Source organism: Zootermopsis nevadensis, unplaced genomic scaffold (genome assembly GCF_977971745.1).
Source record: "Zootermopsis nevadensis isolate Lab colony 2312 unplaced genomic scaffold, Znev_1.0 Znev_ptg000002l, whole genome shotgun sequence".
Lineage (NCBI taxonomy): Eukaryota > Metazoa > Arthropoda > Insecta > Blattodea > Termopsidae > Zootermopsis > Zootermopsis nevadensis.
Window position 1 is genome coordinate 4,250,783 of NW_028259134.1, and position 12,685 is coordinate 4,263,467.

A 12,685-nucleotide genomic window follows, 5' to 3' on the forward strand; every position below is an offset into this window, starting at 1 on the left:
GTCATTAATTATTAATTCAAGTAAGCCTGCAGTAGTTAGTGTATTTAAGTAAATAGATTATTTTGTCATTAGACCACAATATGATTTTTCTCTTTCCCTCTATCTTGGACATCTCTTTAAGTTGGACACATTTTTGTGGAACCCCAGGTGTCCAACTTGGAGAGGTTTTACTGTATTCAAAACAATTTTAATCTTATCCTCTACCTCTGAGTATATCTGTTCATTTATCCTCCTTCGAGTTTCTACCCTAATAATACTAGGTGGTGTAAGAGATTATATGACTCCTAATTCTCTCCATCCTCTTGTTAAGTTTTCAGTATTCCGGCTAAATGTTTTACTAGGCATCTCTGAATCTTCGTTTCTTCGTTAAGGTGAGATCGACTTTCACACTCTAACGAAAGAAATTATAAACTTATGAAGTCGTACGAATTTTACGGATTTAGATGAGGAGATGATAAAATATTACGGAATGAATAATAGCTAGCATTTTCGTGATTTATAGCATCGGCGTTTTAAACGCCGTGAAGACCTCATACCTTGAGGTGGCGCATGAACATGTGTACTAGGCTTTCGTATCATTTACTTCTAAAGAAACCTTATGTAGGAAATTTCTACTGGAGCGTAAGGGCCTGATATTTATATGTTTCCGACTAAAGTGTTAGCTTATATCCAGTGTCTTTTACTGAAAAAATTGCTTCTTGTAAGGGGAAGATTTTGGTGGATTATATGAATTATTCTACGCACTAAAATATGGATCCTTCTTTGATCATCTCTTTAAGCCCTATCATGAACGTCGTTTCTCCTGCGACGTAGAGAACAAGAACAATAGATAATCTTTAGAAATGAGTTGAACAGGTGTCATTTACGTGGGAACGGAACTGGGAAAATTGAATTACAAGGCTCAACTGCATTTTATTCTGTTCGAGACAGCTTCTTACTACCCTCATACTTCCTCCTTAATATCCTTCTTAATTTCCGGATTGAATAAGTAATAGGCTGCAGGGAGTTATAATAATAATAATAATAATAATAATATATTTGGTTTAGAACTATATACAGAGATCTGTGGTCGCCTAACACCAGGTTTTCACGGCCACAGTCCTTACATACGTAGCACTATTCGCACTACTGCTTACTACAACTACTCTCTAATGCTACTCTACATGACTATTCCTTAATCCCTAATACTATTTACATAACTCTTTCTTATTGCTCTCGTGCCTTCTACCCCAGTGGCAGTTCTAAATTCCTAATTTTGACCTGTCTTTTACATCTTACTTTGTACAGAAATTTCCCTACATCCCTGACCTCCGTGTCATTCGTAGTGCTTAAAATTTTCTTGAAGGCCAACTCTTCGCCAACGGTGAACCACTTGTTCCTCAGGAGCTGTTCCCTCCACCTCCCGGTTTCCGTACACTTTAATAGTATGTGAATCTCGCTTTCTGTCGCCCCACATAAAGGGCATTTGTGAGAGACTCTGATAGTTGCATAGCAGCCACTGAACGTGGCTGTAAGGTGCAGGACGTACCTACAGTTCGTATCTCAGACTGTGACATTAAAGATGATATCCAACGCCATGACAGTGTGTGCCAGTTGTTGCGCGGAGCGGACATGTTTACTAATTAATAGTGGTCTGTTGGTCGTAGAAAGTGATCTCCAACAGTGAGGTAAAGGACATGTATTGGGGCACTGAGCAGATACTTGAGTCTCGTAACGGGTGAAAGGAAAGTACATAATACTTAGCCCAAAATCTTTTTTTCGACAGATATTGTTGTGGGTATCAAACCCCAGTCAGTCACAGGCTTTATATATTTTCTAATACATGCTTCTAGGTAGGGTCTCTAGTCGATAGCCACAGAATAATATTTTAAAATAGGCTACGACTTTATTAATCCTTGTCTGTTCAGCGTTTATGATAATATTTCCAACACGATCGATGGTACACGTGTAAAATTTGTTGTGTGATCGGCGTTATAAAACTACCTGCGACTATAAGTCAATACTGCAAGCGAGTATCGTTGATTTCTGGGAAACTGGTCGACACGTTACTGGTTAAGGTCAGTAGCACTTTGAGCTACATTTCGTGTCTACATTATTAGTAATTCTGGGTCTATTACACTGGATCTTCTTAATTACATTTCACATATTTGCCCTTCAAATTCTAATTTTTAGTCAAGTCATTTATTTCTTGTCATGATTTTAGTTTAATGTAAATATTAAAAACTTGCATACAATGCAGTGTTATCTAAATATATAAAATCATGCATACAAACAAAACTGTTTACATTTTGAAAAGACACTTAGTGCCAAACGCGTTTCAACCTCAAGAGGTCATCATCAGTGCCACTTTTCAAAGTGTAAACAGTTTTGTTTGTGTGCATGATTTTATATATTTAATGTAAATATCAGTAGGAATGACTAACGAACAAGAAGTTTGCCTTAGACATATGACTTTTAGGCCCAAGTAATTTAACTCTTGAACCATCAAACATAGGATGATGTGGTTTTCTTGTCTTGTTTTAAAAAATAAAGAAAACTTTACCATTGGATGTACACGGACAGTATTTATGAATGAGCTACTTAAAATGTCGAAGTGACTTTGTGGTTTACCTCCCGTTGTGTCACTAAGTGTGTGGTCAGACTCTCCCTGGCTTATGTAATGATTCTGCTAATGCTCGCTTTACATAATAGGCACAGAAGTGTTTGTTTTAGCGAGTCAACCACTCTCTAAGAGCCGAGGTAACTCAGTTTGTGGCGTGTCTCATCTCGGACTGGACGACCGGGTATTGATTCCCGGCAGGGGTAAAATATTTTTCTTATAGCCTCTTCGATCAGACCGGCTCTGGGGTGCACGCAGTGTTCTATCCAGTGGGAATCGGTGGCCCCCTTCCCCGGGGTAAAGGACGGCCGAGGCGTAACGCCATCTAGTGTTGCGGTAAAGAATGAGTCTACATCCTCTGACCCCAAAAGGTCTACAAGGCGTGTATTGGGTGGCTTTAATTTTGCTTTTAAACAGATCTCTCGTTGGACTGGTTGAATTGGGCTGCAATTAGATTTTTCGTAATCATAATAATTTACGATGCCCTAAAGTATTCAGGGTTACAGGAAACCATCACTTAAAACAATCATAAAAGTTCTAATTGGAAAGGATGTGCATATTAAGAGTAACAAACCGAAATATAAAATGTACACATCAAGGTTTTGAAATTTAAGTATAAAAATATAGCCCTTTTTGTCTTCCCTTTGAAGAATTATTCAGTTTCCTGTTTTATTATCACAGGACAGAGTCATTGACCTTAAAGACACAATTTACACCTATTATATATTTCCTGGAAAATGGGTTTGAAGGTTTTGCCATTGGAAGTCGTGAAAATAATTCAGATAACGTTCTGATTAGGTAAACCATATTTTAATAAATATTGTAGTAAATATTAAATTATGTGAAGTAAATATTACGACAGATTAAGATTGATATTAAATATTATTTAAATCTTGTCCGTCTAATCACAATAAATTCTTATTAAATATTAAAATATTACAATAATTAACATTTAAAATATTTAAAATATTAAATGATTTTCTTTATCGATATATATTATTTTATTTTCTATTTTATTAATATTCATTTAGTGTTTATATTATTTACATTACAGGCTGATACAAAAACAACAAAAAACGTTCACCCACACTAAAGTCATATTTAGCATGATGTACATATACAGAACAACATCGAATATGTTATTAAAATGGAATGAAATCTGAAAAAGAACATCGTTTGATATCTGATAAACATCTGATAAAAATGTACGCTAAAATAATATATAGAAATTGTATTTAAGAAATTGTATTTAAGTTATTATTGATTTGAATCTTTATATAATTATATACACCTGAAGATAGTTCTTTTAGGAACTGAAACATGTCGTGAAAAAATGATGTTCTAATGTAAATCGAATATTTCGATAAAGAACATCATTTAATATTTTAAATATTTTAAATGTTAATTATTGTAATATTTTTAATATTTAATAAGAATTTATTGTGATTAGACGGACAAGATTTAAATAATATTTATTATATCACAATATGACGCAACTTTACCATCTCATTGAAATTAAAGTTAATATTGGGTGAAAATAATTACCACAGGTAAAAACAGAGAAAATTTGTTAGATGCTGATAATGATCTTGGCCTATAAATAAGAGTAGAAAAAGTTGTCATAAACGAACAGGTTCAGATGCTTTGAAGATGAGGAAAAATTTACATACTACAATAACAAACCAGAAACATATTTACAATTAAACTTTATAACCCATTGGTACCTATATTTACCACCTGATTTAACAATCAATATACATATATTTATTGGTTTCGTGTGGTTGTCAGATTTCATGTCGATTATTTATTTAAATGACATCAACCAACTGGAAATGGTTGAAGTGTGCCGTTTTCTTTGCGGTACGGACTGAATTATTAATTATTTTGGGCGAGCTTCGGCTTTAAAGGGTTAATTGAATAAAATTTTTCTTGGATATTATCCATCGAACAGATAGATATAGCTCTATCTAGTGGGCCCAACTGAGTAGGAACCTGAAGACGGAGATAGAGTCCCATCTCCGAAACGTCGTTTTACGTTTTATATTTACTAGACGATGGATAATATCCAAGAAAAATTTTATTCAATTAACCCTTTAAAGCCGAAGCTCGCCCAAATTTTATTCAATTGACTCTTCACCATCGTCAAGAACTTTTAGATTTGATATTCAAAGGGTTAACTGAAAAGCTGATTTACCAGATAATTCTTTTTAGCTCCTTGGTCCCGCCTGCTGTCTCAAAAGTATAAATTAAAATTTACATATCTGTGTGTTACTTGTTTGATGATAATGTTGTGAAAATCAATCAATCATTATAATCATTAATGCCTCAGATTCCTGGATACAGTTGTGTTTATTTAGGGCTTGTGGACGCTTTTGAGTGTTCTGTTATGATTTCGTACGCAATTAAATTTTTAAATGTTCATTACTGAGGTCGCTGTTGGCGTTTGTTTCCACACTGTAATGGGCCATAATAATCGTGGCGTCGTATTAATTTTTTTTTCTGAGGACACACATGCCTGGTACATTTAAGCGCGATGGGGTAGTTTTTCAACAGGTGCAGTACTGTTACAATAGTAATGGAATTGTGGGACCGCTTGCCGAGGCGGGACAGAGGATTGGAACGTGTGATACTTTTGATGTGCACGCAGATGACAAAATCCCACTCTTTAATGTGGCCATACTGTTGCAAGTGGACTGTGAATTCAACTGCTCTTCACTTTTAGTCATATACGGAAGTGATATAGAACTGGGTTATTCAGACAGAAATACGAGTTTAATTAATAAAAACTGTATAACGTAGGACAAAGGGCGACATTTTAAAATCCGAAGCAGGGGAACGTAACTAGTACTTATTTTATTTTATATCTGATAGAAATTTTCAGGCATTTTTTTATGTATTTCTTCTTAATTTTGTAATTAATGGTATAAATATGAGCCGGGTTAGCTCAGTCAGTATAGTGACTAGCTACGGGCTGGACGACCGGGGTTCGATCCCCGACGGGGACAGAGGATTTTTCCTCTAGCCTCTGCGTCCAGACCGGCTCTGGGGCCCACCCAGCCTCCTCTACAATGGGTACCGGGGTCCTTTCCCGGGGGTAAAGCCGGCCGGGGCGTGATGCTGACCACTCACCCCCATCTAGTGCCGAGGTCAAGGAAGAGAGGAGCTATACCTCCACTCACCCCAAGCGCCTACATGGCGTATAGTGGGACAAACTTTACTTTTTAATGGTATAAATACAACAAATCAAATGATTTTAGAATTACATGGAAAAGTAAATATACCCGACTGATAAATTGAAAGCTAGAACTCTGCAAAATAATTCCTAACTTCCCTGTTGCAGTTTTTGAAAAGAAAATTTATTATTTCTATCGTTTTAAAGTTTGCTATCCGACTTAACGGTTGGCTTGGGTGTGCCATAGCTCAGGCGGTTAGCCGTCAGCCTCACACAGCGGAGACTCGAGATGGCTCCGAGGTCAGTAAATGTAAGATTTGTAGTGGCAGAAATGGCGCTGGAACGGGGTTATCTCAGAGTCCTTCGGTTTTCCGCTGTTGGTATCATTCTGCCCTGGCTACATATTCGCTCACATTATTATCTGGGGGATAGACAAAGGGTGCTTTTACGGCCCTTTTCCACAGAGACACAGTCTCACTCCATCGCAACAGAAGTATCGTTCACATTGACATAGCAAAACGAACACAAAACCTGCACGAATATTTTAGTTCTGGAATATAAAAGTTCTTTCTGAAAAGTTGTAGTTGGCTAGACTGAAAACGTATTTCTATACAATTCAATACGACAAAATATATTTTTTTTTTTTTGGATTTTGCAAGTTTCTTTCTTGAATGATCATTTAGGAAATGAGAAATGAGAGGACACATACTTTCTTTTTACAATGTACGTGGCCTGAGAGCATGTTATGCAATCATTACTTTCGGATTATCACAGGGGGTGATGAATAAAAGCACTGAGACGGTGGTTACAGTAGAGAGTAAATGTGGTAAGTTGGATTATAATATGAAGGCTAGAAATGAAAGTAAACGACAAACACTAAATCCTTGGTTCGAGTCTTAATTAATGTATAAATTAAGGACGCTTATGATAGACGACAGTCTAGGTGTTTGGATTACGGATTTTTGGAGTAGTAAAGGTAAGTTGAGTAATCTATGTGGAAGGAAGTAAACGAAAGAGTAGGAAGATGGCATTGGAGTCATTCCACGCCCTCTGAAGCATGTGAGAATAAATAAATATATCATATATCATATCATAGACGATCATAGCGAGCTAAACGAATTTGTTTCTACAAATAATTGTAATAAATAAATAAATAAAATAATTGTATTAATGTTCCGTACGGACTTCTTATAGAACTAACTGCTGAAAAGAGAGGGGATTTTCCCCAGAAATTACATTAAAAACCTTACGTGTTCTCTCAATAAGACTACTTTTGCAAAATTTACACTCCCTGTTAAACACAATAGACCTATAGACCTTTTCGTCCAAGCGTAACATGGCGTAGGCCTAAATAATGACTACAGCGAAATGAAAAATGTTTTTTCCCGATATTTAAGGAAGTTTTGTGTGTAACTCGCCCATATTTTTTATTAAATAATTAAAAAGTCTGAAACTCAGTGTGTGTAATTTTGAATGGTTTTGAGGTCTGTCTCCATGCGTCTTCTCAACACTTCCAGTCGAACTGATTTTATATTTCAAAATTTTTCCCATTAAAGGTCCTGCTTTTAGATCTTTTATTATGTATTCGTTTCTATTATGGTTTGTCCAAGTGCATTTCATTCCGATGAATAGCGATGGCATTCTAAGATATGATTAGCACCGAATTTCACATTTTAACAGATATCTACTTTTCCCGTAATAATCACGTCTATTTGCGTTCGTGTGAACCTACTGCTTTATTCAAGGTAATTTATTTGGTTTCAGCGGCCAATTCATCACTGAGAAGAGCTGTACTAGTTAGGTTTAAACCACCTACTGATTTAGAAAATCTTCATTCACAACTTTCATGAGATGATAAAGTTGCGTCATATTGTGATAAATATATATTTGTTTAAATCTTGTCAGTCTAATCACAATAAAATTCCTATTAAATATTAAAATATTACATAACTAACATTTAAATATTTAAAATATATTGATGAGTTCAAACACGGCAATACTTCCAGACAGACGTAACTCCTCCACACTTCATTTCTGGCTGATACAAAAACCAACAACAAAACGTTCACCCACACAAAATCATAATAAGCACGACGTACATATACAGGACGACTTCTAATACGATATTAAAATACAATAAGGTCTGGAAGAAAACATCGTTTGAGGTCTGATAAACATCTGACTAAAAGTTGCATTTAAGAAATTGTATTTAAGTTTATATAATTTTATACACCTGAAGATGGTTCTTTCAGAACTGAAACATGTCGTGTAAAAAAGTGATAATCTAATGTAAATCGAACATTTCGATAGAGAATATCATTTAATATATTCTAAATATTTAAATGTTAATTATGTAATATTTTAATATTTAATAGGAATTTTATTGTGATTAGACTGACAAGATTTAAACAAATATTCACAACTTTATTGTACGTCTCCATAGCTACGGTTTGGACGAACACCTTTCGATTCCCGGTAGGGGCAGAACCTTCTCGTTAGTACGTCTGGACGGTCTGAGGGGTACGTCCCACATCCTGTCCAGTTGATACAGGATACATATTTACCGCACCTTAAAACACACCACTTTCTTCCGCAGCTGAGTTTAAGAATGTGTATAAGTTTTACTTCACTGCACTGTGCTTTTAACATTAACTCTGTACTTAATTTTGCTGGTTATGTTGAAGCTCTAAGGAGAACGTCAGGCTCTAATGAGTCCTTTGGTTCTCGCACAAACAGGATTTCGCGCGTGTTCTTTCGAAGCAGAACTTTGAGATTTTGTCTTAAACGAATAATGTCTCTCCTGATTCACTGCTAGATGGCTCTGGCAGTCAAAATCAGGACTTAGTGGAAATTGTGCAGAGGCAGTAGGATTGTCACTCACCACTCAAATGCGCCTTACAAGACTAATAAGGAGAAGTTACATTTAGCAAATGTCCCGGAACGGGCCAATAGGCCCAATCATTGTAGTAGTTGATGATGATGACGAATAATCTTACCGGTAAAGCGTACATTCCATGACGTGGAAATGAAAAATATCCACATCGAATTGAGGGCTTCCTTTCCATTTTCGTGATTGCTTCCAAGGTCGTCCGAACCCATAAGAAGATGGAGAAAACGCAGTGAATGTGTTGGACTGTTAAGGAAATTGAGTTAAAATGATTCAGGCGGGATTACGTTCACAAAAATCTGAGTTATTTTTGTAGTTCAGGCTTGTATACAATAACTGGAACAACTCTGAAAAGTCAAGAAGGGCTTATATCAAATAACATGTATTAGGTTCATCTAGGAAGCTGGCCGAACATATTATCCGTAAGTGGGCACAGAATTAAACAGTAAAGGAAATTAGACAAACTTAATTCTTTTTATAAGACGCATCACACTTAAAGATGTATCATCTGTAGCTTCTTGAGCCGACATTGGCGCCCCAGGATCAGAACGCCGAATTTCGCAGGTAAAATTCGCCAGCAAAGTGGGGGAGAGAGAATGAGAATGAGGTGAATTTGTGATGATGCAAGGCGGAGTTCCTGATAACGGTGCTTCTGAGCCATTCTCTGTGGATCAGTGTTCGTTCCAGGTTGATGTTTCCTCGAGTTGACGCTCTCACGATGACTGGAAAAGTTTTCAGTACTGACGTTAGATTTTAAAATGTTATATTTTACAGCTGATATTCTCATTACGCAGATTTTATAAGCACGTCTAATATGCGCGACGTAAGTCTCGTAATAACTTTGTTCGGATCATGAAAAACTTTGTGTTTAATACGAATGATACTTTGTATTCCTTTAAGTTCACAGAGATAGGAAAGGAATTGGTGAGGAAGTCGGGAAGGAGATTAATATACAAACGAGATGAAGATAAGAAAGGGAGAAGGGACGAGGATACAAATACATTATTTTCTCGTTGAATTTTGACGGGACTTTTCCAATAGTTAGTGTGTCTAAATTTGTGTACATAAAGCATATAGGTAATATTTATTTGGAGCGTTCTCTACCATGATGGATATTTGAATAAATGCGGGGATTGTAACTTGTAGGTAGGCGTTGAAATGTTTGTTATGTTTTTGTTTCTACCAACAAGCGTACAATTTAGGCCACTTTTCTCATTACGTAGTTCATTACTCGAACTACTTCCATCAAATTATTTATTATTATTATTATTATTATTTAGTGTTCTGTCTGACAACAGGTCCATATGAACAGGATCCTTCCATCCTTTTCTCGGACTGGGACCTGTTCATATACGCTCTTGGCAGATGATCCAGAAGTGGTTTGCCATTGCCTTCTTCTGTGTGTGAATGGAGTAATTGTTGGGATGCCACGGAGAAACCGGGGAAGCCCCCGGAGGAAAACCCCGTGTTGCCTAGACCACGGCCTTCCCCAACACAATTTATTCAACAGAATTACTGCATTATGGTACGAATAGTTACCGTTTATACGTCCTATAATGAGCTCGTATAGGTTATTCAGTGAAATGAATATACACGGGTTAGAATACCTACCTTCTTTTTCAGACGACGGTAAGGAATTTTCGTTTTTGTACGACGTCTCGACCTGGTGTTCTGCCGGATTCTTATTCAAAACGTACTGTAGGGCAGTGTGACCGTGTAAAGCTGACCTATGACCTCGTCTATCGCGGAGGTTGAATGGCTAGCCCTATGCACTCTGTCCCGAATGCCTTAATGGACCGATGCTTACCATAGAGCGAACATTGTACGTATTGAAAGAAAATTCTTTGTGTAATGCGATAGAACGTGTATTTAAATAGATTCAGCAGAGTGTGTTTGTTCTGAAAAATTATAATTTTGAAGCGTAAGTAATTCTAATATATCGAAAGAATTTGCCCCTTTTTCAATTCTGCATGTGATGTAGTTTTCAAGTGCCTATCCTAGGACGTGATGCAGGGGTTTAAAATGATTGAATTAATAGCTCGATTCAATGAAACGCAGATCAAAGTATGTATGAATTTATAAGTACTTCACAAAATCCCAAAGCTACATAAAAAGATAAGTTATTTTCGTACGATGCCACTACATTTGTTACCTTTCCACGTTATACGTATAAAATTAATGTCTCTGAGAAAGAAATTAAGAAAAAATAATTTCGCCTTTTAACACGAACTAACAGCATACACAAAAATTTACATTACAGTTTCTCCAAGTATGTGCTGACTGACGTAATTACTGGCGTCATATCCGCCATGTACACTGTACAGTATTAATCGGTTGCATGATTTGTTAATTTCATTAAGTTCAAAATTTGTTACTGCCATATCATTTGTCAAATTTGAAATCAGGGCTTTTAGACTGAAAAAAAACATTATAACTAATAAGAAGCTCACTAAAATGTTGGAGCTAATAAGCCAGCAGTAGAACGTGTTGGATACTGCGAAACGATCTTGATCCATACAGGCCACAGAATGTTATTAATATACTGATTCTTAAGGGGACGCGGTTGGTTGAGGGATACGATGAATGTTAGAATAATTTCAGTGGGGAAACCACTTTTGAAAATGTCACACAGGAGATTTAGGACAGGACAGGACAGGAGAGGATAATAACAGATCGATGTTAGGAATACAGATTATGAGAATAGTAAGGCGGCTTACGTAACTGGCCGCGGTTTGTGTCTCCTGAGAGATCTCCGACCTTATATCAATGCGTAACAATTACGGGAGATAGAACATCTGGGATGGTATGAGATGTTGACATAAGAGTCGTGGAGATTATTCGACTGACACAAAAAGGTGCAATTGTGGGCTTTTGTGATAATGTTCTCGCATTTGTAAGTTATATAAAAACCGGCAAATATATCGAAGAGATTCTCGATTGTCGGCTCTATAATACAAAAGTCTGTCAAAGTTTTCGCGACGTATATTTTAGTACCGAAATGCCAAATAAGCAACATAATCTTAGCTTGTTATTTATTTACCTTTGCAGTCCGGTTGATATCATTATTAATTCGTAATTTACAAAAGGTGTTAAGTCAAGTTTTGTGTCTGTCTTCAGTTATTCAATTTATTCTCGTGTTACTGTGGCAGACAAGAGTAATTAAAACTGCCTGTACATCTTGTACATTAATTTCAGAGGTATTTTCGAGATAAGGCGAGAGTTAGAGCCTCAAATAGTAACTGACCAGTTTTCGGACCTTGTGTTCTACGTCTGAAATGTATAAACTGTACCCAGATTCTGACTGTGTCGTTTTAGTAAATACTCCTCTGTTTAGATTGTTAGATTATTTGTTTTAAATATTTTTAATTTCAATAACATTTATAGGAACTTTATGGACACTCTGTACAGAATGTAACAAATTATTTTAGGATACGTCAGAACGAGGGTCATTAAAATAAAAGTTGTTGATGCTCCTTTTGTCTGTATTTTATATTATGTGCTGTACCTGGGTGTTGTGCAGAGAAGCGTTTTGAATTAAACTGATAACATTTGATCTGGGTTTCTCGAGTGACTGGCATTAAAATAGAATGTGTCTGCCAAATGTCAATTCTGACCCTCAATATCAAATTAAACGAAATTTCTTAAAATTATTCTCGACATCAAACATGAGGACTGTCGAACAGACAGACAATTATCTTTTATTATTTGTTAATCTTTTCTGCTTTATACTAACAATGCAAAGACAGTTTAATTAAAAATTGTCTGGTATTTGGGTAGTGTGAACTGTTGCTGGAAACATGAATCAAATCTGTGTTCCTACTATATTACTCTACAAAGATACTGACTAGAATTGTAAAAATTACGGAAGGCATTTCTTAACCAAATTATTCGCTTTGTTTTCAGGCTTCAGAACCTGTGTCTGAAAGTTCCCGGTCAGTACAAGTCATTGGCTTACTTCAAACTGTAAAGGTATGTGATATATTTTAATAATAATTACAATAATAATAATAATAATAATAATAATAAC

General features: G+C 36.0%; 1 protein-coding gene across 6 annotated transcripts in view; it reads left to right on the plus strand.

Moving 5' to 3' along the window:
* Positions 1-12,685, plus strand: part of LOC110833858 (5-hydroxytryptamine receptor) — a 501,370-nt gene that overhangs the window by 127,507 nt on the left and 361,178 nt on the right. For 5 of the 6 annotated variants that reach the window (XM_087354865.1, XM_087354884.1, XM_087354857.1 and 2 more), the window contains one exon: positions 12,562-12,627. The gene's annotated coding sequence lies outside the window, so the exon portion shown is untranslated. Of the gene's footprint in view, positions 1-5,978; positions 6,072-12,561; positions 12,628-12,685 lie in introns of those variants that run through there. The other variant, XM_087354881.1, reaches the window with a different exon arrangement.